The sequence below is a fragment of the Amblyomma mixtum genome, chromosome 4 (genome assembly GCF_055824585.1).
Source record: "Amblyomma mixtum isolate Tamu chromosome 4, ASM5582458v1, whole genome shotgun sequence".
Taxonomy (NCBI): Eukaryota; Metazoa; Arthropoda; class Arachnida; order Ixodida; family Ixodidae; genus Amblyomma; species Amblyomma mixtum.
Genome location: NC_143015.1, coordinates 76,014,434 through 76,028,530, shown reverse-complemented (window position 1 = coordinate 76,028,530; position 14,097 = coordinate 76,014,434).

Sequence of the window (14,097 nt, the reverse complement as noted above, 5' to 3'; positions counted from 1 at the left end):
CACTTCACCCTAAAGAAGGCGAGCACCAGGCAGAGGAAAGCTTGTACCCATTGTATCAGCGGTGGGTACCGGTGGCACTGGGGATCGAACCCCGTACCAGTCGCATGCGAGGAGGATGCTCAGACCACTAGACCACCGCTGCGGTCAGCGCCACTGTATCGCGGAGCGCTACTGGAGGCACCGTACACAGCATCGGTGAGTGTTGCAGGTCAATTTCAGACAGGTCACGTAGGGTTGAGCGGGTTGATGCATAGAGTAGAGATATATCTCTCTAAAATGAAAGAGGAAAAGTTGAATAAAACAAGAGAATTCAATATGCCTTCCCCGCCCAAATACTCAGCGCCACTTTATCAGGGAACACCTCTGCATGCAGCATCGGTGTCGGGTTACATTATTATTATCGTTGTTCCAAGCAACAGTAGCCTTGGTCTCACCACGCAACGACGCCCAAGTAACAGTATGACTCATCTTTTCGGCGCACATAAAACACATGGACAGAGGGGGCGTAGACACCACGAACGCTGGACTTCAACTGGATTTTATTCCACAAAAAAGCAGGCCTTTATACAGGGCGTTCCACCTAAGACTTTAAGCAATTTTCAAAGATAGGCTTTTTGAGTTAAAAGAGTGCTTTTTCGTCATAGCACTGTCAGCGGTGAAGTATATCAGAATACACCTATGACGTGCTAACTAACAGATGGTTAACTGGCATTCCATAGTTAACTTTTTAACTATTACTCTTAGGCTCCTGTATATCAGAATACAGCTAAGACGTGCTAACTAGCAGGTGGCTAACTAGCATTCAATAGTTAACTTTCGAACTATTACTATTAGGCTGCTATATCAGAATACAGCTAAGACTTGCTAACTAGCAGGTGGTTAACTAGCATTCGATAGTTAACTTTTAACTATTACTCTTAGGCTCCTTAATTACTGAGAGGCCCACCGTTCATCGGCCGCAACGAAGACGGCCAACGTTATACCAAGCGTACTTTCTGAGTGGACAAGTCCCGAGAGTACCTTCGAGCTCAGCGCCTGCGGCGCGGCCGTTGCTTTGCAGCTTTTATTATTATTTTTTGCAAGAAGTTCTTGTGTGGTGCTTAGATGCCCTGTTTGTTAGAGTGGCTGCAGAAGTACGTGGACACTCCCAGGGCTAGGCTGATGACATTGTGTAGTTTCTATCCTGTTGTTCTGTTGCGCCTTGATCCATGAAGTGATGCACTTCTAGTGCCGGTACTCTACCTAAAACCTCTGTAGGTTTGCAGAGCTCGTGCTTTCTATCCCCTGTTTCCCCTTGATTCCTGTGTTTGCATATGTGTTTAACATTGCTCGCTTGTCTGTCGCACTGATGTTCGTTCATGCATTCGTCAGCCTGGCCGTCCTGTGAGATGGTGAAGACAGAACCTCAAGACTAGAAGCATCACCCTGTTCAGCCGGCTAAACTTGTCCCGCGGACACCACGGTGCATCAATCCGGCGATACCAAACAGGACCTCATAGTACTCGAAACATTATACATATCAGGCTCGCTACAGGATTCTTGAAAATGCCACCACTGTGGCGGCGGCCTACACTCTGAACGCGAATGAGCCTATATGGGAGTAAATAGGGAGTTAAGAGATCCTCTAAAGCTGTCACTTTTAGTGACAGGGTATGCTGCTCAAGTTGCAGGTAGATCTCGGTCTCTAAATACACGAAATGCTTACTCTCAACGGAGTTTTATCACCGCCGCAAAGCGTAGTGAATTGATGCAGTTAGCAACGAAAGGAGGCTTTTAAATTCGGCACCGGTGGTACTGACGTTAGCAAACAGAGGAGATTGAAACCTCGGTTAAAGTCTTCGTAACTACCAGAATTTGAACTGGGAATTTCTTTCCGTTGCCAACTTTAAGTATTCCGTATTATTAGTGATGGATATCTACCCCGGGGCTTGTGCAGCTATCCAGCCCCTTGAATGGAAGGCACTGGAGAAGAGCTTACACCATTTTTTACTCCTTTCGTATTCGGAGTACAACGCACACCCTGTGGGAGTGTCCCGTAGTGCAACATGCGCTGCGAGCTCGAGTGCGGAAACTACAATGTTACCTCTAACACAAGACGGGGCTAGGAACAGACCGCGCCCCTTTTAGGCGCCATCGTTTGGACAGCCATAATCGTGCATATCTGAAGTGGGTAGTGGGCTCGCTGGGGCTTTTTCCCTGACGCAGTATATGTTACACGCACGGGGTGGCGCCACCGGCGACTTCACTGTAGCGCTTTGCTGGTTGAGCAGCTTTCTCGCGGCAATCTGGCTTGGAAAAACTCGCCGCCTTCAGTCACATTTGTTAGACTTGCAGCAGATGGATGGAGCAGATGGAGCAGGTAGACAGACGTCGAATATAATAATAAATAATGCTGCTACCGGTAGCACACGATGAACTAACAGGTTACCGTGTTCGAACCGAAAACGCTTTTCTGGCTCCTCTCCGGCGTGCCTGCCGCAACGCAGATCAGAAACATGAATACACACCTGTATGAAAATGATTGCGGCGCCCAATAGCCCCGCTTTCTGAGGATTATTATTCACGGCTTCAGGTATACGAAAGCGTGCAAGGACATGCATACGTTCTTGATATTTCTTTGGCTACAGCTGTAGCTGTCAGCGCCGTTTCGTTGCGCGCATTTCTTTTGGCTCGTGAATTTGCTACTCACACCGTTTCTGGAACAGAGCTACCTAAAATTGTTGTGTTCAACATAGCTTAAATGCTTGCAGCAGCACATTCTCCACTACTCGCGCTTGTTCAATGTAGATAAAGTATCTCAAATAACTGAAAAATTAAGTGGCTATTCGCGCATATGGATTTTTTACATGCACATGAAAACTGACCTATATAGGAAAGAAGTGAGGCCGCACCATGGAGTTCTGAACTAATGAAAACCACGATTTATAGGACGTGTATGGTTCATGAGCAGCGGCTCAACTATAAATGTTTAGCTTTTTCTCGCTTCCCTGATCCGCCAGCACTCCTTTCACAAACACACACACAAAAAAAAATGCAACCGTGTCGTTAGATAAAAGCTGATAACGTTAGCCGAGAGACGCGAGGCATTCTGTGGGCACCCGATTTCTTGCGAGAGCCTTTCTTTTACAACTCCGAGTACTATCAGCAACGAATGAAACGCGAACAAGAAAACGCAGGAGGCAACACAAAAACACCAACATATTAGCTCCTGTATAAGAAATACAAGCGCGGTTGAATAACACTTCTAAATAAGAGTCGTCCTGCCTTCAAAATGAATATAGCAGGAGCTAGTATTCAGCTTCTCCTGGCTAAGAGCTGCTTATTTTGCAGGGCGTGGTTCAGCAGACTTGTTCGCGTTTCATTTCTTGCTGATAGTACATCCATGATGCTGTCCGAATGCAGCTCGTTGCAGGAAAAACACTCCGTGAACATATTTACTAGTTTTTTCATGTAGCTGTACAGCTGACCTGACGGATACAGCAGTCTCTAATTTATTTATTTGGTACCTGCATCGCCTTTCGGCATTACAGCAGGGGGCACTTCACAATTAAAAAAAAAACAAGAAATCATGCACTTAACGCGTGAAAATAGGCTTCATTAGGTAGAACATTAATGTGTGGCGGTAAAGCATTCCATTCGCGAACTGTTCGCAGAAAAAACGAATAACGGAGTACGTGATCACCTTTAAAAGGAAGGTCATAAAGCTTTAAGTTGTGGTCCCAATTCGCTTCGAGACATAGAAAGGCGGCTTCAAATATTTTGTTCCGTCTATACTCTTGGAATAGAAATTGTTCTGTAAAAATTTTGATCTCAGATTTCTTCTTCGAGTTTTAAGTTCTGGCCACTGAAGATTCCTTTTGCTTTCTGAGATACTGATCGAGTGTCCTGGAATAATTTCCAAATACAAAGCGGACTGCCCTGTTTTGTATTTTTTCCACTTAATCAATTATAGTTCTTGTGTGTGCGGGTCCCAGCTCACTGAGGCATATTCGAGTACCGTGCGGACGCGAGTAAAATATAGCTGTTCTTGGAGATGTTCTGAAAGGTGGCTGAAATTTGGAAACTGTCGCGAAAAGTTGTAAGCCGAACAAGTTGAAAACCTCCCTGCGGTGCCATATGGCTAGTAGGCTTGTACAGACTTCGCAATTCGTTTTCACTACACATTTTCAAGCAAAGTACCCAGAAATGTAAAATATCAGCCTAGAATCACTTTTAGCTGTATGCTGGCTGTGGTCAGCAGATGTCGGTGCAGTAACTGGCTGAGCTATTTACACTCGTAGCTGCATGTGTGCTTTCTTGATGTGACAGCGTGTCAGCACAAGTCTATATATCTAGCAATGCGGCTAGCTCGCCCTGGTCGCAGTTCCCCTGGCTTACTGTCTTGACAAGACCACTAAATGAAAGACATTATCAAAAACTGTGTTGGAAGTGGGGCCGTCACTGCTACCTGATGACTGCCGGATAATACCAAATAGGTTTTCAAGGGTGCCCTGACTGGTTCTTGACGTCATCCAGTATTTGTATCCAACTTTCTGCGTAAGATAGGCTGGTGTACTGATTATGGCAACGCGCAAGACGCGAAGGCATACAGCAGCGGCTGCAGCGGCGGCAGCGGCTCAAACGCGCGCCAACGCACGCTCCTACAGTGAAGGCGGCGGTGGTGCCGCCTCGCGGGGGCGCGGAGAAGTAGAATCTGTTGACATAGACGGCGTCACCGCAATGCATGGCGCCGGCTAAGGAGTGAGCCCACTACCCCCTTCTAGCTCACTTTAGCATATCCAAGCCTCTCTTCCAAAGGACGAAATATAAACGCCCTCCAGTCCTGACAACGAAAAGACTGGAGCAGGCATGCATCCAGAAATAAATTCCCGCGGGATCTCTGCACTGTGAAACGGCCTGAAAAGTTTGCGCCTTCAGTCGATAAGAGGTTAGACGCACCGGACCTTACAAAGCATGACACACGGCCTTGACGGGCATGGGATGGAGTTTTACTGTGTTCGCCGGGAGAGATCATTTTTCTGCACTAGCCTGTTCTAGATAACATCTAATCCCTTGCTGTGTCTTGTCGCGCCAGTCAGAAAATATATCAGTGTGCACTTCTCTCAAAGCTGGGCCCTTTCCGACATTCTCTGCTGGTGTTTTTGGTAAGTGCCGAAAACAAGGGCGCCGGCTTTCAAGCTTGTTCCACAAAGCATAAAATGTGACGACATTTTTACTTCTAGAAAAACCGCAGTGCCTGTTCCGCAGTGCCTGTTCTGCGTTTTTCTTCTTCTGTGTTGCTATGCAAATGAGACGTTACTTTAGTTGTGCTGCTTTAACAATCCGAAAATGGGGCAGTTACATTTACGCTTCAATGACGCAGTGCTGAGTTTGATGGAACTGAGTAACTGCTGTCACTTCTAAAAGACTGCAGTGGCTCAGGCTCTATGCGTAGATAGCACGTTATCTAAACTGTTACGGCCTCCTTATAGACGACGACAAAGACGATGACCAGGGAACAGCTCATTGTCTGTTCGAGCGCGTGCTGCTGCTGCAGCAAGCTTCGGTTCCACGACAACCGCTAACATCGACTTTCACAGTAGTACCGACGCAACATCAACACTAAGCTAAACTTATGTAGTACTTCGTATTACTTTTGTCGTTGATATTCAGTCCGGCAGCAGAGAAGTAGAAGCCGAATGCAGTGTGGCGTAGTGCAATTTCTTTCTGCCATTCCGATCCCGGAACCTGATCTGTGTATGAATATTTTCTGCAGAGTGACGTAAAAATTCATGACGTGATGAAGCACTGCAATGATGAAAGTGTGGTAAACCCGCCGCGGTGGCTGGCTGGTTAAGGCGCTCGTCTACTGAGCCAGAGTACCCGTGTCCGAACCCGACCGCGGCGGCCGCGTTTCGAGTGAGGCGAAATGCAAGAGGCGCCCGTGTGCTGTGCGATGTTAGTGCACGTTAAAGATCCCCAGGTGATCGAATAATTATTCCGGAGACCTCCACTACCACCGTTTATAAACGATGTCCACTACGGCATCTCTTTCTCTCTTTCTTCTTTAACTCTCTCCTTCATCCCTTCCCCTACGGCACGGTTCAAGTGTCCACCGAGATATGTGAGACAGATACTGCACCATTTCCTTTCCTCAAAAACAATTTAGCAATTTTTATCTCCTCAATTCTGCATGTCACAAGAAGCTTGCCCCTTGATTGCCTGTCAGAATATTCTACCGATATAAGTTGTTTGTGCAGCATTAGTTGTGGCTGCGGCACTTATGTTGCACTCACACTTTTTCTGAGAATACAAAACGTATACTAGCAAACAAGCCTTCGTTTTCTTTTCCTTTCTTTTTACCTGAGCTAATTTTACTCCACTGATGTGCCCTAATGCATAATACGGTTTCGCCGAAGCAGATCATATTTAGGCCTCACAAAATTTGCGCTCATTTTATTGCAAAACAACTTCATTACCTTTCATTTTCATTTTATCTTCCTAAAGGCCTCAGGAAAGGGTATTGCATGAGGGGTGGGAAATACTGAAAAAAAAAATATTGGTGCGATAGTACATGTTTTTAAAACCTTTTGATGAACTTAGATGAACAGGTGATGACAACAACTTTGCGTAGAAGGCCACTCCTGTCTGCAGCTGCGAAAATGTAATTGTAAAAGCTTCGACGGATGAGTTTGAACTCTTGGAGTGACGAATATTTATCCACTCGTAAACTTCAACTTTAAAGACAGCAAGGAAAGCAGAATTGAGATGCACGCTGTAATAACTTTCTTTACATTATCTTTAATCTCCGCTGAAATGCGGACGCGGCAAGAGCCATCGCAATCAAATGCGTCGCATTCATATTAAGGCGAAAGCCTTTAATGCCTCATACTGTCGTTAGCAGACGCGTCGGCAGCCGTGTCGACAGACGCGTCGGCAGATTCATCCGCCTTTCGGCGTCACTGCTTAAAAGGCTCAAGGTTACAGCATGAATAAAGGCGCATCTAGTGAATGCATGGGCTTCAGAAATAAAATAAAAGGAGTAAAGTCAAGAAAAGGAAAATAAAAATAAAAATAAGAAAATAAACAAAAATAAAAGCACAATAAGAATAAGATGTGCAAATCAAAATTAAAAAAAAAACAATAAAATTAAGAACAGGAGCAAAAAATAAATAAAAAACAAAATATGAAAAATATAAGAAGTAAATAAAAACAAACAGTGGCCAGGAAACGCTTTCGCCTTGCAGCACTTTAGATAGCCCAAAGCCGGTCGTGAGATAGCCAAAGTGCCCCCTGAATGTTTTCAACGTGAGGTCCTTAACCTTAGTTGTTAGTGCCTTCAGCTCGACAATGAGCGGCATAAATCGGCCATTGTTCCCTTCCATTCCAATGCACAGAGCGAGGGAGAAAGAAAAAGAATGCTCGACGTGAGACGGACTCTTTAACGACTTCAAAACAATGCGGAGCTTTCATGAGCAGGCGCAGCTATTTGCTGTCTATATCTTCTATTTGCCTCGCCTTTGTGCTTCGAAATCGCCGACCCGGAATTCTTTTCATCAGTCCTCGTGCCAAAGCCAGCATAAACATAGCAGCTCCAAATGGCACTTCCATTTCTCCCTCTTTCTATACTCTCCTTCTCTCCGTGCCGTCGCCCTCGAAGCAGCTGCGTAGGCTCATAAGCCTCAGAACTTCAGGTCTAAAGAGCCCGGACAGCAGCTTACGCCAATAGGGTTCCGGACTGAGAGCTCCAACCGCCGCTACAACCTCCTAAACTATTTCATGAAAATATTTTCACCACCACCACCAGCTCTATAGTTATTATTCTCCGAGAATATTCGTGAACAAATAAATAACATTAATAAAAAAAATAAAAAAAAATTGGTAGTGGCTTAGCTGTGGTTAAGCCTGGATATACAAGCGAAAAGGATCAGTTACGCTTGGTTTCACGTCATGGCTGTCGCAGTTCGCGCGCAACGCACTGGGAGCACCACGATAACAGTGGAGGCGTTCGGCCGTCCACACACTGCCTGTACGGAGGCGGAGGAGGAGACGCGCGTGTAGTGGATACGGTGCTGTCTTAGAAGGTTTGCTTTAGCGACATGTACTGTGGTGTACATTCCTTTCGGTTGTACACCAAGATATGAGAGACAGGCATTTCCTTTCCTTAAAACCAATTTTCATTTCATTTTCCTTAAGGCCCTTACGGCGCGGTTCGGGTGTCCACCGATATATTGGAGTTCCCTGGCTCACTCTCTTTTATTTATTTGTTTTTTATTTCTGATAATTCATTTCTTTCATTTCTTTTTTATTCTCGTTTTTGTGCTCATTTCCTTTTTTTATTACGGAGTCGGCGGCCACCTGCGCTGCGCGTGACTTCACTCGGTTTCGCGCATGCGCAGAATATGGCTTTTGCAGCATACCCGGCATACGCGAAGCTCGGTTCCGACCCTCGTAGTTATAGTGAACTAGAATACATTCTAGTTCACTATACTCGTAGTGAAGCTTTTCGCTTCAAAAATACTTTCACCACCACCCCCAGGTCTGCAGTTATTATTGCGAAAGCAATACTGCTCGCAGTTTGAGCCCTTCAGCGTCGTCCCGGCGGTGTAACCACGTTTGACCTTTAGCATGACCTCCGCTATGACGTCACGCCAGACGGAGAGAGACAAAGCCCCAACTCGTCTCGTCGCGGTCGTCCCAGCGTAACCACGGTGCGCCGAGCAGCAGCTGCGTGCCGCTTCCGCGAGGAGGCGCTCGCTGTGATGACGTCACGCCAGACGGAGAGAGACAGAGCCCCAACCACGGTGTAAGAAGTAGTGCCCCAACTCGTATCGTCGCTTAGGCTTAGACAAACTTTATTATATCAGATAATCAGGACGGCGGCCTCACCATCCCGTCCTTGTCAGACGGCCGAGATCCCTTGGGACCGGACGGCTTCGAAGGCATATCTGATGGTCTCTTTTTGCTCTTGGAGGTCTTGGCTGCGTAGCAAAACCTCCCATGACTCCTTGCAATTCACTAAAGGTGTGGATTGGGCGCATGCCCGCATATTGCATACGGGATACGGACCCCGCACACCGTTACCTCATATGGGCCCCTGCTCATCAGGGGTTGGCAGGAAACGAGGCAGCAGACGCAGCCGCCCGCGCGCTCTCTCACCGGGCTGTTTTCTCCTCCCCACCTGATCAGGAACCCGATTTTAATCCGGTCTATACGTTCAAAAATATCGCAACCTACTATCAAGATAGCCATCGCCTTTACCCTAGCCCATGTAAAGGCCTCAAGAAGGCGGATGAGCGGCTCCTTCTCCGCCTCTTCACCAATACATTGCTGTGCCCGGCAGCCCTAAAACATTTCGACCCCTCCTTTAGCGGCAACTGCCCGCACGACTGGGAGGCGACCCTACTCGGCTGCCACGACTTACAGGCCCAGCAAGCCTTATTCGGGCGCGCCCGGGCGGCGGCTACCGCCACTGGGGTCCCATACTAGGGACCTCCACCTAGTGTTTGTAAGGATCGGTCCCTTACGGGCTGATATAAACACCTCCTGTCCGTTCTGAATAAATGTTTTCACCACCACCACCCACATCATATGGACTAAGGTGGCTCGTTCTCCACAGGATCTACATTTCCCGTCATTGAAGCCGGGCATGAACCTAGTCAGCCTGGCTGGATTCGGAAAAGTGCCCACCTGCAACTGCCGCCATGCTACTTCCTCCTTCTTGCTCGGCTTCTCGTGCGGTGCGGAGTATTCTCTTGGACTAAGAATGTAGAACTGTGTGATATCGCGGAAAGAGTATAACCGCTCGTTTTTTGAAATGTGTCCATCCTCGGACGGAGTCGGCGAGATCGGCCGGAAGGTAATTCCTCGGGCGAGCTCGTGGGCTCCCTCATTGCCTTGAAGGATTTGGTGCGCAGGCGTCCAAAGCAACAGGATTGGACTCTCAATTTTTCCGTTGGACAGTATGCGTGCTGCCGCTGCTGATATTCTGCCTAAATCAAAATTGCGTATCGCTTCCTTAGAGTCGCTGATGACCACCTTTATGTATTTTTGTGTGAGCGCGAGCGCGATGGCCGCCTCTTCTGCCGTAGTGCACAATCTTCTGATTGTGCAGCTGCTTACCAACCGGGCGTATTCCTTTGCGACCACCGCTACCTTCGCTGTTCGTCCGTGGCACTCCGCCGCATCAGTATACACGACCTCCTGGTGCCCTGTATATTTGCGATGCAACATTTCTGCCCTGTCTTTCCTACGTGCCTCATGAAAATCGGGATGCATATTCCGTGGCATAGGGGGGATTATGATTTTCTGCCAAACTTCAGCAGGAATTCCCACCTCAAGTTCTTTTGCCTCCGTGGGAGAATATACCAGCTGCCTTAGAATATACCTACCCGTCTTCGTGGTCGTTAATCGATTAAACTGCGCAGTGAACGCAGCTTCTATAAGCTCGCCTATGGTATTTGATACTCCTAAGGCCTGCAGTTTTTTTGTCGGAGCCCATTGCTGAAGTCCCAGAGCTACCTTGACACTTTTTCTTATGGTTAACTCTAAGCCATTACGGTCGGAGACGGTGAGTTTTAGATACGGCAAAGCAAACAAAATCCTGCTTATTACAAAGGCTTGTAGTAGCCTAAGCAGATTTGCCTCCTTTACGCGTGCCTGCTTGTTGGCGACTCGTCGAATAAGCCTACTGGTGTGCTGCGCGCTACGTTGGATTCTTTCCAATGCTTGGGAGTTACATCTTGTGGACTGCACGTGTAGCCCCAGTATGCGCATTCAGTCCACCCGTGGGATTGCCTGTCCCCCTACCTTAACAGTGATGTTCTGATTTTCCTTCTTTTTCCGGGCTTGTGCCGTCATCACAAGGATTTCTGATTTTTCAGCAGAGCACCGAAGTCCCTTACTTTGCAAGTAGTCTTCTATCGCATGCACCGCCGTCTGCAGAGCTTCCTCTATAAAGCCATCGCTTCCATGGTTCATCCAGAGCGTGGTATCGTCCGCATAGATACTATAATGGAATCCCTTTACCTCTACCAGCTTGCTTGGTAAGCCAATCATAGCTATGTTAAATAAGATGGGTGAAAGCACAGATCCCTGTGGTTTCCCACGGGCTCCAAGTCGAATCCCTTTTCGTCTACAATTGCCAATGCTGATGTCAGCTGTTCTGTTCGTTAGAAAATCTTTATTATAACTGTAGGTTCGGCTTCCGACCACTAGCGAAGTGAGGTTGTCTAGGATAGCGTCGTGACGGACGTTATCAAAGGCCTTTGCCACATCCAGGCCTACCACTATTCTCGTGTCTTTTGTTTGTGCCTCTATTATCTGATATTTCAGCTGTAGCATGACATCCGTTACAGATAGCCCCGCTCGAAATCCTATCATCGTGTCGGGATACAGCTCGTTCTCTTCTAGAAATCTGTCAAGGCGAGTTTGCACCACGTGCTCCATGAGCAAATCCATGTGGTTGGTCCTCCATTAACAACAATTTCTATGATGTTGTGATCGCTTCCTTGGTTTTCCTGAGTGTTGCACCACGTAGCATCGTCCCAGCGTATAACCATGTGCCGAGCAGCAGCTGCGCGCCGCTGCCGCGAGGAGGCGCTCGCTATGATGACGTCACGCCAGACGGAGATATTTCGGGCTCCGACCCGGCTCGTCGCAGTCGTTTCAGCCAGCGTCCGCTTCAGCGGTGTGGCCCCCAGGTGGGGGCGACTTCCTGGGCATACCAAGCCCACCTGCCCTAAATCCCGCCAATCTATGGCAATAAAGTTGTTTCTCTCTCTCTCTCTCCGCTTCGGCGGACGCGGTTGTTGCTGCGACGCGCGTCTGTTCTTTCGATCTTTCCTCTCATCTTTTAACTCTCCTCTATCTGCACGTGGCAGCGGTGGTGGCTCGGCTCGAGCCAGTTGGCAGGCCCGTGCACTTTCCTTTTCATCCTTCTCTCAGTCGCAACAACAACAATGTCGCAGTCGTCCCGGCGTAACCACGCTGTGCGTTTCAGCCAGGCCATGTCGTCCAACATGCACAAGGCAAGGCTGCAACGATTCGCTCAAGCTAGGAAACGATGGCGGGCTGAAGAAAAGGATGAAGTTGCTTTCGCAATTTCCGGGCTTAACCAAGCTGAGCCTCTGCCAATTTTTATGCGAAGCATATTGCTAGAGCTACCACTCACGCCGTCGGCGTGGGACCCCTAGACGTCACACCACGTGACACCGTGACGTCACACCACGTGACACCGTGACGTCACACCACGTGACATCGGATGTGAGAGGCGGTGGTGTTGGGCGGCCTCCACCTCGCGCCGTCGCCGTGGGACCCCTAGTACACTATACCCCTAGCCGTCACGCCACGTGACACCGTGACGTCGTCGTAACGATGCCATCGCACAGACGTCGGAATGTCCTCGAGCGGCATTCCCGCGCATTTCGAACGCGCGTTCACACTCGGTGTAGGTGAAACGCTCGCTCCACCGGGCAGGCAGACGCGGCTTCCGTGGCAATCCAGGCGCTCACCCCACGCGCGTCTCGGGGTTAGTCGGCGTTCCGTTGTAGCCATGCCGTTGTCTTCCCCCACGACGAAGGCTTCTAGTGGTTGTATTAAAATGACCAAGTATGCAACCAAGGAAAGCCATGTATAACCAAGCCTAGCCACCAATATGCTTCGCATCTGACTAGGCTTAACCTTAGCTAAGGCTCAGCCATAATTTTTTATTCTCCTCCGAGAATATCAAGGCGAAAGCCTTTAATGTCTCATCGTTGTAAGCAGCAGTTGTCGACAGAAATGTCACGCTTTTCAAATGGTCGAAACGGTCGTGACGTCACAGTGCGCGAATTTCAAACCATGCCACCAATTGAAGGGATCGTATAGTGAGGCTATAGTGAACTAGAATTTCTAGTACACTGTAGTGATGCTCCAAGTAAGTGGGACTGAGCTTATTTAATTGCCTAATTGCCCAATTAGCCTAATTAATTTTTCCAGTCAGCTATATAAATAAATAAAACCGAGTAGGAAATTCCTCGAGCTTGGGAATCGAACCCCGGTCTTCGGCGTGCGAGACGAGCATGCTATCCACTCCGCCATGCCAGCTCGAAGGTTTGGAATGAACAAAGGCGCGTCTAGGGAATACGGTGTCTTCGCTCACTGTCATCCTCCTCCCTTCCCTTCCCGCGAGGTTTAGGTGTCAACCGAGATATGAGAGACAGATACATTCCTTTCCTCAAAAACCAATTTACCGACGAGCGAGGGTAGAACCGAATGGGCGATTTCGTTCTATGGACTCCCTGGCAGCGTTGCAAGACGATGTCGCGTTTCACTCTTAGAGGCGAAGCTTAACATCTTAACCACACATAAGTGACCCCACTTTAGGTCAAAAAAGTGCAACCCCCCCCCCCCCCCCCCCTGAATTTTGACGGGTGTCGACCGAGATATGTGAGACAGTTACTGCGTCATTTCCTTTCCTCAAATACAATTTTCATTTTCTTCATTACGGGTCATCTTTGTCTTTCTTCTTTCACTCCCACTTCCTCCCTTCCTTTACGGTGCGGTTCAGGTGTCCACCGAGATTACAGAGAATTACTGCGCCATTTCCTTTCCTCAAAAAGCGTTGCGTTCAAACGGCAAAGCATCACGCCGAACGGGTGGTGGCGTTCCGTGGCAGCCTACAACACGCTGTCGCGTTCCACTCCTAAAGGCGAAGCTTAAGCGTCATTAATTAGCAGTTAATTAGTGTTCAGGCAATAATCAGTAATTAACCATTAATCAGTGATTTGTCATCACTTAGTAATTAGTACTCAATTACATGTGACGCCACCAGTGCCACAGAAGCAGCCAAAGTGGTGCGGAAAACGCTTTCGCCTCTAAGCACTTTAGACAGCCAAAGTGCCCCTGAATTTTTTTGTGAACAAAGAAATAACATTAAAAATTCAGGGGACACTTTGTGCGTAGAGGCGAAAGCGTTTTCCGAACCAGTTTGCCTATGCGGCACTCGATGACGTCACACATAATTGATGAAGTAACGACTAATTACCAATTATGGCTAATTACTGATTAATGACTAAATACTAATTAACTGGTAATTAATGACACTTAAGCTTCGCCTTTAGGAGTGGAACGCGACAG